Source organism: Neophocaena asiaeorientalis, unplaced genomic scaffold (genome assembly GCF_003031525.2).
Source record: "Neophocaena asiaeorientalis asiaeorientalis breed wild unplaced genomic scaffold, Neophocaena_asiaeorientalis_V1.1 scaffold433, whole genome shotgun sequence".
Taxonomy (NCBI): Eukaryota; Metazoa; Chordata; class Mammalia; order Artiodactyla; family Phocoenidae; genus Neophocaena; species Neophocaena asiaeorientalis.
This window is the reverse complement of record NW_020175040.1, coordinates 2,874,727-2,890,686: the sequence shown is the minus strand read 5'-3', so window position 1 is coordinate 2,890,686 and position 15,960 is coordinate 2,874,727. Positions and strand designations below refer to the sequence as shown.

The following is a 15,960-nucleotide window of genomic DNA, read 5'->3' as shown; positions in this document are numbered from 1 at the left end:
CTCTTCCAGTGAAGGTGCGCGGTGTGGAGCCACAGCTTCCTTTTGGTCAACAACTGTCACGTATGAGATATTGGGGGGCTGGGGTGCAGGCCGGGGCCCCCGTCAGCTGTGCTGGCCGGCCTCTTGGGTACACACTGGGGTCAAATTCACAAGCTTGGCTTTGTCGTTGAGGAACCGAATCTGGGTTTGTGGTTCGCGGAGGGCGGGGCCCCGTGACTCAGCGCTCGCGTTCCCTCCCTTCACACGCTGCCTGTGACCCTGCACTCAGCCGGCCCCTTGACCTGTGATCTTGATGAGCTCTTAGGGAAGGTCTCTCCTGGGACTTTCATCCGCCAGTGTCCTTATTCTTGCTTATATATATTTTTTTTTGAATTTTTAATTCAATTTTTAAAGGTTACTTTCCATTTACAGTTATTATGAAATGTTGGCTCTAGTCCCCTGTTGTACAGCACGTCCTTGAGCCTGTCCTACACCCAATACTTTGTGCCTCAGCCTCCCCACCCTATACTGCCCCTCCCCCTCACCACCAGTAACCGCTAGTTTGTTGTCTGGATCTGTGAGTCTGCTGCTTTTTTGTCTTATTCACTAGTTTGTTGTATTTTTTAGATTCCACGTGTGAGATTTGATTACTGTAGCTTTGTAGTATAGTTTGAAGTCAAGGAGCATGATTCCTTCAGCTCCATTCTTCTTCCTTAAGATTGTTTTGGTTGTTCAGGGTCTTTTGTGTTTTTATACAAATTTTAAAATTATTTGTTCTAGTTCTGTGAAAAATGCCATTGGTATATCGATAGGGATTACATTGAATCTGTAGATTGCCTTGGGCAGTATGGTCATTTTAATAATATTGATTCTTCCAACCCAAGAACATGGTGTATCTCTCCATCTGTTTGTGTGGTCTTCAGTTTCTTTCATTAGTGTCTTGCTTATGTTTTTAATTTTTTCCTCTCTGTTGACTCCTTCCCCTTAGCTTATATTTGCCCAAGATTCCCAAAGCACTTTATTTTTTTTTACCTACTTCCAGTGGTGTGGAAGCTGTGCCTCCTTCTATTGTCCTTGTGATTATGTCTATATTTAATTTAAAAAATTTAAAATTTTGCAACAATTTTAGGCTCACACAGAAGTTGCAGAAACTGTGCAGAGATCCCCATGTGCCCTCCCCCAGTGATGACACCTTACACGCATCACAGTACAGGGTCGGTCGACCTCAGCACAGTGACACTTGGGACTGGACGTGCCTTTGTTGGGGGGGGGGTCTGTTCTGTGCCCTGTGGGATGTTTAGCAGCACCGCTGGCTTCTACTAGGTGCCAGTGGCGCCCCCACAAGGTGTGACAAACAAAATTGTCTCTGGATGTTACCAAAAGTCCCCAAAGCATCCCAGTGGAAAATCTCTGTATTGAGTTTTCTGTTACTGTTCTCAAAAGTCACCACTCACTTCCTGGCTGGAAACAGCATTGCTGCTCTGTTGGTCAGAAGTCCGACGTGGTGGCCAGATTCTCTGCTTTGAGTCCACTGGGCCAAAACCAAGGTGTCATCCGGAGCCTTGGTGCTCGCTGGAGGCTCTGGGGAAGGAAAATGCTCCCAAGCTACTCTGGTTGTTGGCAGAATCCAGCTCCTCCCCACAAGGCCCGTTCTTCTCAAGCCAGCAGCACACATCTACTTCTTCTCGTGCTTTGATCTCCGCTCCTCTTTTCTACCACCAGCTGGTAAAAGTTGTCTGCTTTTCCTGAAAGCAGTGTCTCGTGTGGTGACACTGGGCCCACTGGATAATCCAGGATAATCTCATCTCATTCACAGTCTGGGGTTTAGGGTGTAGACATCATTGATGGGCCCACCCGCTGGATACTGCCATAGCGCAGAGATCACAGCCGGGAAGTTACAGCGGCAGTAAAACCTCAGCTAACCGCAGGCCTCCTTCGGAATCATCACCTTTCATATGTACTCATTGTTTACCAGTATTACTGTTCTTTTGGTGTGTAGAGCTGTCAGATTTTATCATAAATTTTTATCATATACATACACGCATACACACATATATTTTTTCATGTAACCACCCCCACAGTCAAGGACACAGAGCTGTCCCATCAACCCCACAAAATCCCCCTTCCTTCAACCCTGACCTAGCAACCTTTGTCTCTTCTCTGTGAGCATAATTTTGTTATTTTGAGGCTGTTATGTAAGTGGAATTATATATGTGTCACCTTTTGAGATTGGCTTTTTATTTCACTCAGCATAACGCCTCTGAGATCCATCCAAGTTGTTGTCGTGCATCAGTAACGTGGTCCGTTTTGTTGCCGGGTAGTGTTCTATTGTATGGATATATCAGATTGTGTACCTGTTCACCTGTTTGAAAGCCATCTGAGTTGTTTCCAGTTTTCGACTGTTACAGATGAAGCCACCATCTATGTATATACATGCCCAGGCTTTTGTGTAAACCTGACTTTCACTTCTCTGCCATAAATACGCAGGAGGGGGATCGCTGGGTCATTTGGTGAGTGTATGTTTAACATTATAAAACACGGCCAGACTCTTTTGCGGAGTGGTTGTCCTATCTTACATTCCTAACAGCTGTGTGTGAGTGAGCCAGTCTCCATATATCTTTCCCATGTTTGGTACCGGCAGTATTTAAAATAAAAAATGTCAGTAAATAAAATAATTAGCTATTCTAGTCGATGTGAAGGAGTAGCTCACTGTGCTTTAATTGGCACTTCTCTAATCGCTAATGACCTTGTGTAGTTTTTCATGTGCTCCTTTAGCATTTGTAGATCCTCTTTGGTAAGGTGTGTTTTCAAGTCTTTTGTCTGTTTCCTAATTGGATGGTTTGTTTCCTCACTGTTCAGTTTACAGAGTCCTCTGTATATTGTCCCTTATCAGATATGTGATTTGCAAATATTTCCTCGCAGTCTATGCCTCACCTTTTCATTCTCTCACCAGTGTCTTTGCAGAACAAAGTTTTTAACTTTGAGGAAGTTCAGTTCATCAGTTATTTTCTTCTATGGATCATGCTTTTGATGTCATATTTAAGAGCTCTTCGTCTAACTCTAGGCCATGAAGGTTTTTCTCCTATATCTTCATTTAAAAGGTTTATGGTTTTACGTTTTACATTTAGATCTATAATCTGTTTTGAGTTCATTTTTGTATAATGAATGGTTTAATTTGAGTTTCATTTCTTTGTTCTAACGCTGTTGAAAAGACTATTCTTTCTTTATCAAATTGTTTTTGAACCTTAATCAAAAGTCAGTTGATCATATTTGCTTCAGCTGTTTCTTCAGTTCTATTGATCTCTGTTTATTCGTGTGCCTATACGACACTGTCTTGATCACTTTAGCTATGTGGTGAATCTTAAACTTGGATACTTTGATTCAACTTTATTGTTCTTTTTCAAAATTACTTTAGCTCTTTGATTTGCTTTGCCTTTCCATAGACATTTTAGAATTTGTCTATATCTGCAAAAAGTTCTACTGAGACTTTGGTAGGAATTGCGTTAAGCTTATAGATAATTTTGGGGAGAGTTGGGATCTTTATAATGTTAGGTCTTCCAATCATGAACACAGAATATCTCTTTAAATTTTAAAATCATGTTTGATGTTTATCAGTGCCTTAAGGTTTTCAGCATACACATCCACATGCATTTTGTGTGTGGGGTGTGTGTGTGTGTGTGTCTGTTGCGGGAAGGGGGAGCTGTTGTAACTGGTACTGAGTTTGAAATTTTGGTCTCCAGTTGTTCATTGCTAGTATTTGGAAATAAGATCGATTTTTTTTTTCTTTGTTTTTTTGGCTGTGTCGGGTCTTAGTTGCAGCATGTGGGATCTTCGTTGAGGCGTGTGGGATGTTTCATTGTAGCACGGGCTCTTTGTTGTGGCGTGCAGGCTTCTCTCTAGTTGCAGTGTGTGGACCCCTCTCTAGTTGCGGCGTTTGGGCTTCTCTCTAGTTGTGGCACAGAGACTCCAGAGCACGTGGGCTCTCTAGTTGCGGCACTTGGGCTCTCTAGTTGAGGCACATGAGCTCAGTAGTTGTGGCACGCGGGCTTAGTTGCCCCACGGCACGTGAGGTCTTAGTTCCCCAACCAGGTGTAGAACTGGGTGTCCCCTGCATTAGAAGGTGGATTCTTTACCACTGGACCACCAGGGAAGTCTCAAATAAGATTGATGTTTATGTGATGGCCTTGTATGTTATCCTGTGACCTTGCTAACCCAGGAGTTGTTCTGTTAAGTCCTTAGGTTTTTCTGCTTAGATGGGCATATCTGCAAATAGGCATAGCTTGTTATTTCTTCTTTTAACAATCTATTTGCTTTTAATTTTTCTTGCCTTATTGCATTGGTTAAAGCTTCCAGTGCTATGATGAATAGGGGTGGTGAGAATGGTGGACCCCCTTGCCTTGTTCCTGATCTTTAGGGGAAAGCATTCAGTCTTTTCATTATGACTTTAGCTGAAGATTTTTTATAGATGCTATTCATTAGATTGAGGAAGTTCCCTTTTATTCCTAGTTTGCTGAGAGTTTTTATGATGAAGGGGTATTGAATTTTGTCAAATGCTTTTTCATCAATTGATATGATCATGTGGTTTTTTTCCTTTAGACTTTTTTTTTTTTTGTGGTATGCGGGCCTCTCACTGTTGTGGCCTCTCCCGTTGTGGAGCACAGGCTCTGGACGTGCAGGCTCAGCGGCCATGGCTCACGGGCCCAGCCACTCCGCGGCACGTGGGATCTTCCCAGACCGGGGCACGAACCTGCGTCGCCTGCATCGGCAGGCGGACTCTCCACCACTGCGCCACCAGGGAAGCCCTCCTTTAGACTTTTAATGTGGTTGTTTACACTGATTTTTGTGATTATTGAACCCGTATTGCATTTCTAGAATAAACCCCACTTGGTCATGCTGTGTGTGTGTGTGTGTGTGTGTGTGTGTGTGTGTGTGTACACATATATCTATGTACACACGTGTGCTGAATTTGATATGCTAATATTTTGTTGAGGATTTTTACATCTGTTTTCATTGTTATTAATTATTGGTAGCCTTTCTTTCTTTTCTTTCTTCTTTTCTTTCTTTCTTTGTAAATTTTAATCTGGTTTTAGTATCAGGGTAATGCTGACCTCATAAAATGATTTAGGAAGTATGGCTCCTATTTTCTGGAAAAGAATTTATAGAATTGGTGATGTTTATTTTTTTCAATGCTTGGAAGAATTTGCCAGTGAAACTATTCAGGCCTGAGATTTATTTTTCAAAAGGTTGACTATGAGTTCAATTCTTTAATAGTTCCTGGACTATTGAGATTATCTGTATCATCTTGGATGAATTTTGGTTGTTTGTAGTTTTTGAAGAATTGGTCCATTTCATCTAAGTTGTTGAATTTATATGTATAGAGCTGTTATTGTATTATTTTATCCTCTTAATGTCTCAGGGGTCTGTTGTGATTTCTCCTCTTTGTTCTTCATATTGGTAATTTGTTCTTCTCTTTTTTCCTTTGTAGTTTTGTTAGAAGTTTATCAATTTTATTAATCTTTTCAAACAACCAGCTTTTGGCTTGATGGTTTCTCAGTTTTCAATTCCACTGATTGCTGTTTTTAGTCTGTTTCTTTCTGTCCGCTTACTTTGAGCGTTTTTTGTCTTTTTTTTCTACTTTTTGAAATTAGAGTATAGAGTATTGACTTGAGACCATTCCTCTATTTCAATATAAGCATTTAGTGCTGTGTTAGTTACAAATTATCCCCAAACTTTTTTTTTTTTTTTTTTTTTTTTTTTTTTGCTGTGCGCGGGCCTCTCACTGTTGTGGCCTCTCCCGTTGTGGAGCACAGGCTCCGGCCGCACAAGCCCAGCGGCCATGGCTCACGGGCCCAGCCGCTCCGCGGCATGTGGGATCCTCCCGGACCGGGGCACGAACCTGTGTCCCCTGCATCGGCAGGCGGACTCTCAACCACTGCGCCACCAGGGAAGCCCTATCCCCAAACTTAATGGATTAAAATGACATTTACTATTTCAGTTTCTGTGGTCAAGAAACTTGATGTAGTTTAGCTGGGTCCTTTGCTTCAGGATTTCTCCCAAGGCTGCATTTAGGGTGTTGGCTAGGGCTGTAGGCATCCCAAGACTAGCTTAGGAGGACCCACTTGCAGGCTCACTCATGCAGGAGTCAGTGCCTTGGTGGCTGCTGGCCAGAAGCTGCCCTCAGTTTCCTGGCACGTGGCCTCTCCACTGGGGTGGTGACAACACGGCAGCTTGCTTCAGGAGAGCGAGCGAGAGAGAAGAGCCAGAGTGAGTCACAGCTCTTGTAACCTAATCAGGAAAGTAACACTCGTCACTTTTGTTGTGTGCTCTTCATGAGAAGCACACCACTCAGTCCAGCCCGTGTCTAGTGAGGGGAGGGCCTTACACGATGCTGTGAATATCGTAAGACAGGGGTCACTGGGTGCTGCCTGTCGCAGAGGGTGTAGCTTTCTCCCCGAGCTCTACTTTAGCTGCAGCCCACAGAGTTTTAAAAAATACGGTAAAATGTACATTTACCGTGTTCACCATTTTTTAAAGAAATTTATTTTTAAATTTTATTCATTTATTGTTTTGGGCTGTGTTGGGTCTTCATTGCTGCGCATGGGCTTTCTCTAGTTGCAGGGAGCGGGGGCTACTCTTCTTTGCGGTGCACGGGCTTCTCATTGTGGTGGCTTCTCTTGTTGCGGACCACGGCGCAACGGGCTTCAGTAGTTGTGGCACATGGGCTCAGTAGTTGTGGCTCGTGGGCTCTAGAGCACAGACTCAGTAGTTGTGGCGCACGGGCTTGGTTGCTCCGCGGCATGTGGGATCTTCCCAGACCAGGGCTCAAACCTGTGTCCCCTGCATTGGCAGGTGGATTCTTAACCACTGTGCCACCAGGGAAGCCCTGGTTAACCATTTTTGATTGTGTAATTCAGTGGCATTAAGTATGTTTACCGTGTGGTACAACGATCACCAGTGTCCATTTCCAGATCTTCTCATCACCCCAAACAGAAACTCTGTTCCCATCAAATAGTAACTCTCCATTCCTCCTCTCCCAGCCCCTGGTAACCTCTATTCTACTTTCTGTCTCTATGAATTTGCATATTCTAGACACCTTATAAAGATGGAATCATACAATATCTGTCCTTTTTTATCTGACTTGTTTCACTAAACGTAATGTTTTCAAAGTTTGTCCATGTTGTAGCAGGTGTCAGAGTTTCATTTTTTTTTTAAAGGCTGAATGATACTCCATTGTATGTATTGAACACATTTCATTTATCCATCCTGGTGTTGGTGGACATGTGGGTTGTTTCTGTCTTTCGGCTACTGTAATGCTGTTAGGAGCATTTGTGTGAAAGTGTCTCAGTCCCTGCTTTCAGATCTTTTGGGAGTATATCTAGAAGTGAAATTGCTGAATCATACGGTAGTTTTATGTTTAAGCTTTTGAGAAACCGCAAGGCTGTTTTCCACAGTAGTTATACCATTTTTCGTTCTCACCAGAAATGCTCAAGAGTTCTGACATCTTCATGTAGCCTACAGATTTTGATGTGTTGTCATTTTGTTTTTCTTAGGTTCTGTATAAACACTGCATCATTAAAAATTTTTTTGTGTCCCATGGTTTTTTAGAAGTGTGGTGCTTAATTTTCAAGTTTTTGAAGATTTCCCTGTTATCTTCTATTATTGAAATCTGATGTAATATATTATGGTCAGAGAACATATTTTGTATGATATCAGTTAATTTGAATTTGTTAAGCTCTGTTTATGATCTAAAGGTGAAGGCTCCACGTATTCTTGAAACTAGTGTTTATTCTTTTGTTAGGTGAAGTGTTCTGTACATTTTAGATGGGTCCTGTTGGTTTGTGGTGTTGTTGATTCTTCTGTATTGTTGCTCATTTTCTGCCTAGTGGTTGTTTTCAGTTTCTTAGAGAGTTGTGTTGAAGTCCCTGACTGTAATTCCAGAATCGGCTGTTTCTGTGTTCAGTTCTGTTATATCTGCTTCATGTGTTCTGGAGCTCTCTTTTGTGTACACACTTAGGATTGTTATGCCTTCTTAATGAATTGACCCTTTTATCATTATGTAATAACCACTTTTTCTCTGGTAATGTTCTTTGCTCTGAAATCTCTTTGTTCAATATTAATGTAGCCTGTTTAGCTTTTTTGGATTACTATTTGCATGATACATCTTTTTCATGCTTGATCTTTTTCTTTAATATATAGTTTTTTTCATTGCTCTTTTTTTAGTAAATTTATTTATTTTTGGCTGCGTTTGGTCTTCGTTGCTGCGCACAGGCTTTCTCTAGTTGCGGCGAGCAGGGGCTACTCTCTGTTGCGGTGCGCGGGTGTCTCATTGCGGTGGCTTCTCTTGTTGCGGAGCACGGGCTCTAGGTGCCCGGGCTTCAGTAGTTGTGGCACATGGGCTCAGTAGTTGTGGTTCGCAGGCTCCAGAGCACAGGCTCACTAGCTGTGGCGCACGGGCTTAGTTGCTCCACGGCATGTGGGATCTTCACGGAGCAGGGCTCGAACCCGTGTCCCCCTGCATTGGCAGGCGAATTCTTAACCACTGAGCCACCAAGGAAGCCCCTGTACTTGAACTTTTAATCTACCTACACATAATTCTTTGCTAGCATGTAGTTTGGTCATTTTTAAAGCTGTTCTGAATTCTCTCATTTTAATTGGTGTGTTTAGATCATTTAAATTTAATATAATTAATGATATATCAGGATTTAAGTTTATCATTTTTTATCTGTATCCACCGTGTTTCATTTCCATGTTTTTCCTTTCCTATCTTCTTGTAGGTTACCTGAACATTTTATAGTACCTCATTTTAATTCGTCTAAAGCAGTTTTGAGTATATCTTTTTCCTTTTTTTTTTTTTAGTGACTGCTCTATGGATTCCATAGACTCCTTGCCACAGTCTGTCTACTGGTATCAACATTGTAGCACTTCAAGTGGGATGTAGAGGCATTACCACATTTATGTCTCTTCTCCCTCCCCCTTTAATGAAATGGTTGTCTTAAATATTGCTTTTGTGTATACTGAGAACCACTTCAGTTTTTTACTCTCAAATGTCAAACATAAGAGGAGAAGCATCCCTGTCCTGTTTACTTTTCCATTACTCTTTCTTCATTCCTGAAGTTCCAAGTTTCTCCCAACTTTTCCTCCCTTCCGCCCTCACTCCCTTTCCCTTTCTCTCTTTCTTTCAAAATTATTTCTTTTCCTTTTGAAAAACTTCCTTTAACAATTAGAGCAGATGTGCTGGGAACAGATTCTTTTCGTTTTTCTTTACTGATTAGGTCTGTTTTTCCTTTACTCAGAAGTTATTTTGATGTGGACTTTTGGGTTAACAGCTTCTTTTCTCTCAGCATTTGGAAAATATGCCACTTCTTTCTGGCCCCCACCGTCTCCGGTGAGAAACCCACTGTTGCTTGAATCATTCTCCTGTAGGTAACGTCATTTATCTGTGGCTACTTTCAAGATTTCTTTCTTTGTCGTCAGTCTTCAAAAATTTGGTTATGATTTATCTGGGAGGGGATTTTTTTAGGTTCACCCTGTTTGGGATTCACTCAGCTTCTTGAATCTATAGGTTTTTTCCCACAAACTTTGGCAAGTTTTTAACCATTATTTCTGCAAATATTTTTCTGAATCACAAGTTTGCTCCTTTCTTTCTTGGACTCTAATGGTTTTTTGTGTTTTGTGTGGTTTTTTCCCAATTTTTACTCTAAACCATACTTTTAAAAGTTATAATTTTAAAACTTTTTCATGTGAAAGACTTGAAAGGATAAAGTTTATAGCATCCAGACTTTTCCTGAAAGAATTACTTGAGGGGCTTCCCTGGTGGCGCAGTGGTTGGGGGTCCGCCTGCCAGTGCAGGGGGCGTGGGTTTGAGCCCTGGCCCGGGAGGGTCCCGCATGCCGCGGAGCAGCTGGGTCCGCGGGCCACAACTGCTGAGCCTTCGCTCTAGAGCCCGTGGGCCACAACTGCTGAGCCCGCGTGCCTGGGGCCTGTGGTCCGCAGCGGGGGGGCCCACCGCGGCGAGGAGTGGCCCGCGTTTGTCGCAACCAGAGGGGGGCCCGCGTGCAGCGACGGAGACCCGGTGCAGCCTAGAATAAATAAATAAATAAAATTAAAAAAAAAAAAAAAAGAATTACTTGAGGAAGCATTCCAGCAAAATTAGTAATGAACCCAATAAGAAATAAATGGGGAAAAATGGTAGTGATTCTTTAATAGATAGTGTAAACTTATATGAATAATTTGTATATATATATACACGCACGGCACCCACACACATATATATGCTGTGAAACTGTTTCTCCTCTGTCTTCTGGAATCACCAGTGAGATCTGACAGCTCTTATGCTTCCTACTGTTGTACTTTACACAACAAACTTGTTTTAGGCTAGCTGTGCTCACCTTTGGTTTCCCAACTGCAGTGTCGTGGAAGAGGCGTTGTCCTGTTAACCTCCATACATCTGGTCCCTATCGCAGTGCTTGGTGAATTAGACATCAGCGAGTCTGACTGGGTTGAAATGTGGAGAACAGGTAAGTCCGGAGAGGCACGTCAGCCAATGTATTTGGTCCTCTGGTCTTATTATTTTTCAACTGAAAATATTCCAGTCATGTTTAGCTCCAGAGCCGTGTGCCCATCCTGAGGGGCCGAGGGCTGTGGCCCCCACAGTGACCCTTGGCTGTGTGTCCTGCCCACTGGGAGCTCACAGTCCGGCGGGGCCTGCACGGGAATTACTGCAGCACAGGAGGACCTGGGTGTGAGCCCCGGTTCTGCCGTCTGTGCGGCGCCATCCCCGATGAAAGCGTTAGCCAGGAAAGCATGTAGGAAGCACTTGATGTGTACTCGGCACTCCGTGAATCTTCGTCTTTTCCACTCATGTTTCAGGAAGCTGGAGACCTTTCCCCCGGCTGGTTTAAGGGTCGGGCGTATCAGATGTGCTTGTCTCTTCAGGCCATTTCTGGAGTGGTTGCGTACAGAGGCAGGGGAGAACGGCAAAGCCTTGAAGATCCAGCTCGTTCGGGAGTCCAGTGTTGGGAGGTTTCATTCTGCTTTAGCTTTGGGAAAGCAGTGTCCTCTTTCAGGCAGAGGTTGGGGGTTCTTTGGTTTGAAGTCATCTTATCTTGAGGGCGGAGGGGAGGGGACTTGAGTCCCTTGAGGGATGAATAATGGTTCTCAGCCTGACAGGGTGAGTGGCAAGCAGGCGTGAGGCCTCCTGGGCCCAAGGGATTGGGTCCTGAGTTCTGTCCTGGGAGCAGACAGGTGGCATGTGGCCTCGGCTGCGTGCAGCCCCGGGTTGGACCGTGCGCCCCCTCATCTGCCAGGTCAGTGGGCGAAAGCCAGAAGCGGCAGAGCCCGTGGAGAGCAGTTCTCTTTTCTCTTTGCAATCCTGTACCTTGGGGTTTTGCCAGATAGATTTTCCTCTGGCTTTTTTTTTTTTAACGAACAGTTTTCCAGGCAGATGTCGGAAAGCCACTTCTAGGGCATTGAGAATTACCAAAAAAGGCCCAGGCTTCCTCTCCCCGTCAGCTAACTGTGATTCCACATCTGTGCTGCTCGCAGAGGAGGAGAGCCTCCCGGCCTGGCCGCGTGCAGCCCCTCCCGCCCTGCACGCCCCCTCCCCTGGGCCGGGTCAGTGCCGCCAGGCGGCCGTGGCGCACGCTGAGGTTGGTCATCCAGGCCTGGGCTCTGTCCCTGGGCCGTTTGCCTCCTAGCGGGGCTTCCCCTGCCCAGCAGGTGGCCTGCGGAGCCCGGTGCCAGCCCTAACCCATGTCAGCGTGGGTGGGCCGGCCTGGGGAGCCCGGCTGGCAGAGGGCGGGGTTCCAACTTGTGCTCCTCTTGTTTTCCATGGAGCCCTTTCCTGACCCTCCTGACTCAGGGACCTTCTCCCCTGGAGTTGTGTGCATGTGGGAGGCCCTTTGCCATGGGGATCACGGACGAGTTTCTCCTGTCCGCGAATAGGTGCTCTGGGGCGTTTGACGCCGGCCCCTCTCGGGCTCCGTGGATGCCTGCCCAGGGCGTGCGCGTCCCTGGAGACTCACGTCGCTCTTGCACAGGTGACCGGTACCCTTGGACACGGCCGGCCTGCCTTCCACTCTGTTTATTACCTGTACTGGTTGTGACTCTGTATTGAATGTAGTTTCTAAGAGGAAAAAAACGAACACATATGAAGTGATAGCCTATCCATGTGGGCCCAGTGTTCTCGGATGCAAGTCACCATGGCAACCTGGTGGCCTTCACGTCTCACCAGTTAGGAAGATGAACTCTCCTGCCTGCAGATGTGAGCAGATTGGCCATTGTTGTTCAGTGCTCCGTGCCGGCAGGCCTTATGACCTGGAGCTTCCTGGACGGGGAGGGAGGGCAGCAGACGGAGGCCTGGCCCCACCATCCCCCGTGCCTACCTGTTGTCTGAATCCGTTCTCTGTGACAGCCTGGCCCTCCTGCAGCGGGCTCGGCATCGCCAGTGGGTCTGAGGAGGCCTCAGTGAGTGCAGACTGGGATGCTGGCCTTGCGGCTGTGGTGTGTCTGCTCCCAGGCCCCTGGGGAGGCCGGGCAGGTGCGAGGATGGATTTTTAAGGTTCAGTTTGGTAGGTCAGCTTGCAGCTGCTGGTGTGGTCCAGGTAGCTCTGCTGTCTCTCTCAGCCTCCGTTTTCGCTGGCTCAGCCCGTTCTGTAAAGCCCGCCTGTCCTCTGAGCCACACCCCATCCCCCCACCCTGCCCCACCACATCATAATGGGAAGGTGGGCTTGCAGGCTCCGGGTTTAGGCTCTTTTTCCAGAACACATTGAGATCAGGTGTGGGGACGTGGGCCTGGGCTTTGACAGCTGCCCAGAGGGTGATCTCTGAGCCATTGTCTGAGAACAGGCCAGGCCTGTTCCTGGGCAGCTTGGCTTCCCTGGTCCACTGTCTGAGGCCAAAGGGCCAGGCTCTGTGTGCTGCCTGAGGGCGGTTCCAGCAGAGAACAAGACATGCTCGCCCCTCAGGTCTGTCCCGTGAAGAGGCCACGCAGGCAGCAGCGACACGGGCTCGCCTGCCCCTGTGCCCCCGCCCAGGCTGCAGCCTGTAGCCCGTAGCCAGGCAGTGAAGGGCATGGTCGCATGGAGGCCGGCTGGCCGTCTGTGTTCCTCAGCCCTCGCCTCCGAGTGTCCTGAGATCACAGTGGCCACCCCTGATTGAGGCCTCTTGGGGCAGACAGGTGTCTAAACGGACGCCCGCGTGCGTGTCGGAGGCTGCTCGCCTGTGAGTGTGTGCACGGGGCATGTGCGCCCCAGCAGCCCCAGAGCCCCACACAGGGAGCCCCTCAGGCCCGGACCCCGGCCGTGTCCCTGAGGGGCGTAAGGGCCTGGCTCTGGGGGAGGACTCCCCGCCTAGGAAAAGCCAACGGAAGGAGCCTTTCTAGGCCGGCTCCTGGCCTTCCTTCGTTACGAGAGGCCATGTGACTTAGTGGAAAGAGCCAGCTTGGAGGCCGGCCTGGGTTCCAGTCCCGGCCCTGCCACTTGCCGGCAGTGTTCTTGGGGTGGTGGGCAACCCTGGCGGCACCACTGTCCTGTCTGTGCCCGGGACCCCTTCTCCAGGGAGCCGCCCTTCCTCTGCTGGAAGCTCTTACTTCTAATGAGCGGGCCTCCTTCTTACTTGGTCAGGGTATTTAAAAAATATATATATTTTTTATTGAGGTACAGTAAGAAATGCAGCGACCTTAAGTCAGCACACGTTTCTCCCCAGGTGTGATAGCACCTGCATGAAGATCCGGCTCACTTCTGTATCACAGACAGCCCCTTGGCCCCCTCCTGGTCAGCTCTCCCCACAGATGACACTGGCCAGCCTCGGCCACCATGGGTTGGTCTGCCCTCCCTCACTCGGTGCCCTTTCTCCCCGTCTGCTGTGCTCAGCTGTGCTTTCCCTGTTCCGTGGCTGGGTAGCATTTGTCTGTGGAAACCACAGCTCACTGACCAGGCTGCATGTGGACATTTAGTTGTTTCCAGTTTGGGACCCCGATGAGCGATGCATTTTCGTACGTGTGCTTTGTGGACATAGGCACTCGTTTCTGTTGAGTCTTTAAGTGTAGTGGAGCTGCCACGCAGTTTTCTCAAGTGCTTCTATGGATTTCCGTTCCCTCCAACAGCGCGTGAGAGTTCCGGGGCTCTGGTCCCCACCCCCCTTTCTTACTGTCAGTTGTTTTAGTTTGAACTATTCTGGTGGAGAAGCAGTGGTTGTGACTTGCATTTCCCGATGATTGTGGAGGTTGAGTACCTTTTAAAATGTTTATTAGCCATATAGATAGCCTCTTTTGTGAAATGTCAGTTCATATCTTTTACTTATTTTTTAAAAAATTGGTTTTTTTTTCTATCAGTTTGTAGGAGTTCTTTATATATTTTGAATCTAGTCCTTTGTTGAAAATATATAATGTGCATATATCTTCTCCCAATCTGGGGCCTGCCTCTTCACTTTCTTAATAATCTCTTTTGTTAAGTCCCATTTGTCACACTTTTTTTTTTTTTTTTGCGGTACGCGGGCCTCTCACTGTTGCGGCCTCTCCCGTGGTGGAGCACAGGCTCCAGACGCGCAGGCTCAGCGGCCATGGCTCACGGGCCCAGCCGCTCCGCGGCATGTGGGATCCTCCCGGACCGGGGCACGAACCCGCATCCCCTGCATCGGCAGGCGGACTCTCAACCACTGCGCCACCAAGGAGGCCCCTGTCACGCTTTTCTTTTACATTTAATTCTTTTTGTTTCCTGTTTAGGACGTCTTTGCTTATACGGTGGTCATGAAGATATTTTTCATTGTTTACTGTTTTCTTCTAGAAGCACTTAAGAAAATGACAGCTTATTGTAGATATCATTCACATATCATAAAATTTACCCTTTTAAGGCATACAAGTTATTGTTTTTAGCATATTCATTGAATATTGCAGTAATCACCACTAATTCTAGAGCATTTCACACCATCCCCCCAAACCATTACCATTAGCAGTAATTCCCTATTTCCCCAGCCCTGTCCCCTGGAAACCATTAATCTATTTTCTGTACCTATGGATTTCCCTATTCTGGGCATTTCATGAAATAGAATTATATAATATATGGCCTTTATGTCTGGCTTCTTAAACTGGGCATAATAGTTTCAAGGTTCATCTATGTTGTAGCATGTATCAGTGTTTTATTCCTCTTTTATGACCAAATAATACTCCATTGTATCGATGGACCACATTTTATTTCTCTGTGCATCAGTCGATGACATTTGGGTTGTTTCCACTGTCTGGTTATTATAAATAATGCTTATAAAAACGTTCATAAGTAAGTTCTTATTAGACATAAGTTTTCAGTTCTCTTGTATTGTTATTACTTGGTAGAATTATTCATGTATATGGTGACTCTTACCTTTATCCTTTTGAGGTTCTACCAGACTGTTTTCCGAAGTGGCTGCACCATTTTACATCCCCAGCAGCACATGCTCCGTCCTTGTCAACACTTGCTATTGTCTGTCCTTTTGCCTAGAGCTGTTCTAGTGGGTGCGACTGGCAGCTCTCTGTATTTCCCTAATGATTTTGAGCATCCTTTCATGTGCTTATTGGCCATTTGTATATCTTCTTTGAAGAAATGTCTGTTCAGATCCTTTGCCCTTTTTAAGTTAGGTTATTTGCCTTCGTATTTTTGAGTTGTAAGAGTTCTGTGTACAAGCCACTTGTGAGATAAATGATTTGCAAATATTTCCACCCATTCTATGGGTATCTTTTCACTTTCTTGATGATGTCCTTTGAAACACAAAAGCTTTAACTTTCGATGAAGCTCAACTGATCTACTTTTTCTTTAGTTATTTGTGTTTTTGCTGTCATATCTAAGAATCTGTTGCCAAATTCAAAGTCCTGAAGATTTATCCCTATATTTTCTTCTAAGGGTATAAAGTTTCAGCTCTTAAATGTAGGTCTTTGATCCATTTTAAGTTTTTCTGTACGGTGTGAGGTAGGAGTCCAGCTTCTTTCTTTTGCATGTGGATGTCCTGTTG

At 45.8% G+C, this 15,960-nt stretch overlaps 1 protein-coding gene across 1 annotated transcript in view; it reads left to right on the top strand.

Moving 5' to 3' along the window:
* CHCHD6 (coiled-coil-helix-coiled-coil-helix domain containing 6) overlaps positions 1-15,960 on the top strand; it is a 120,013-nt gene that overhangs the window by 44,227 nt on the left and 59,826 nt on the right. The gene's annotated exons all lie outside the window — the stretch shown is intronic.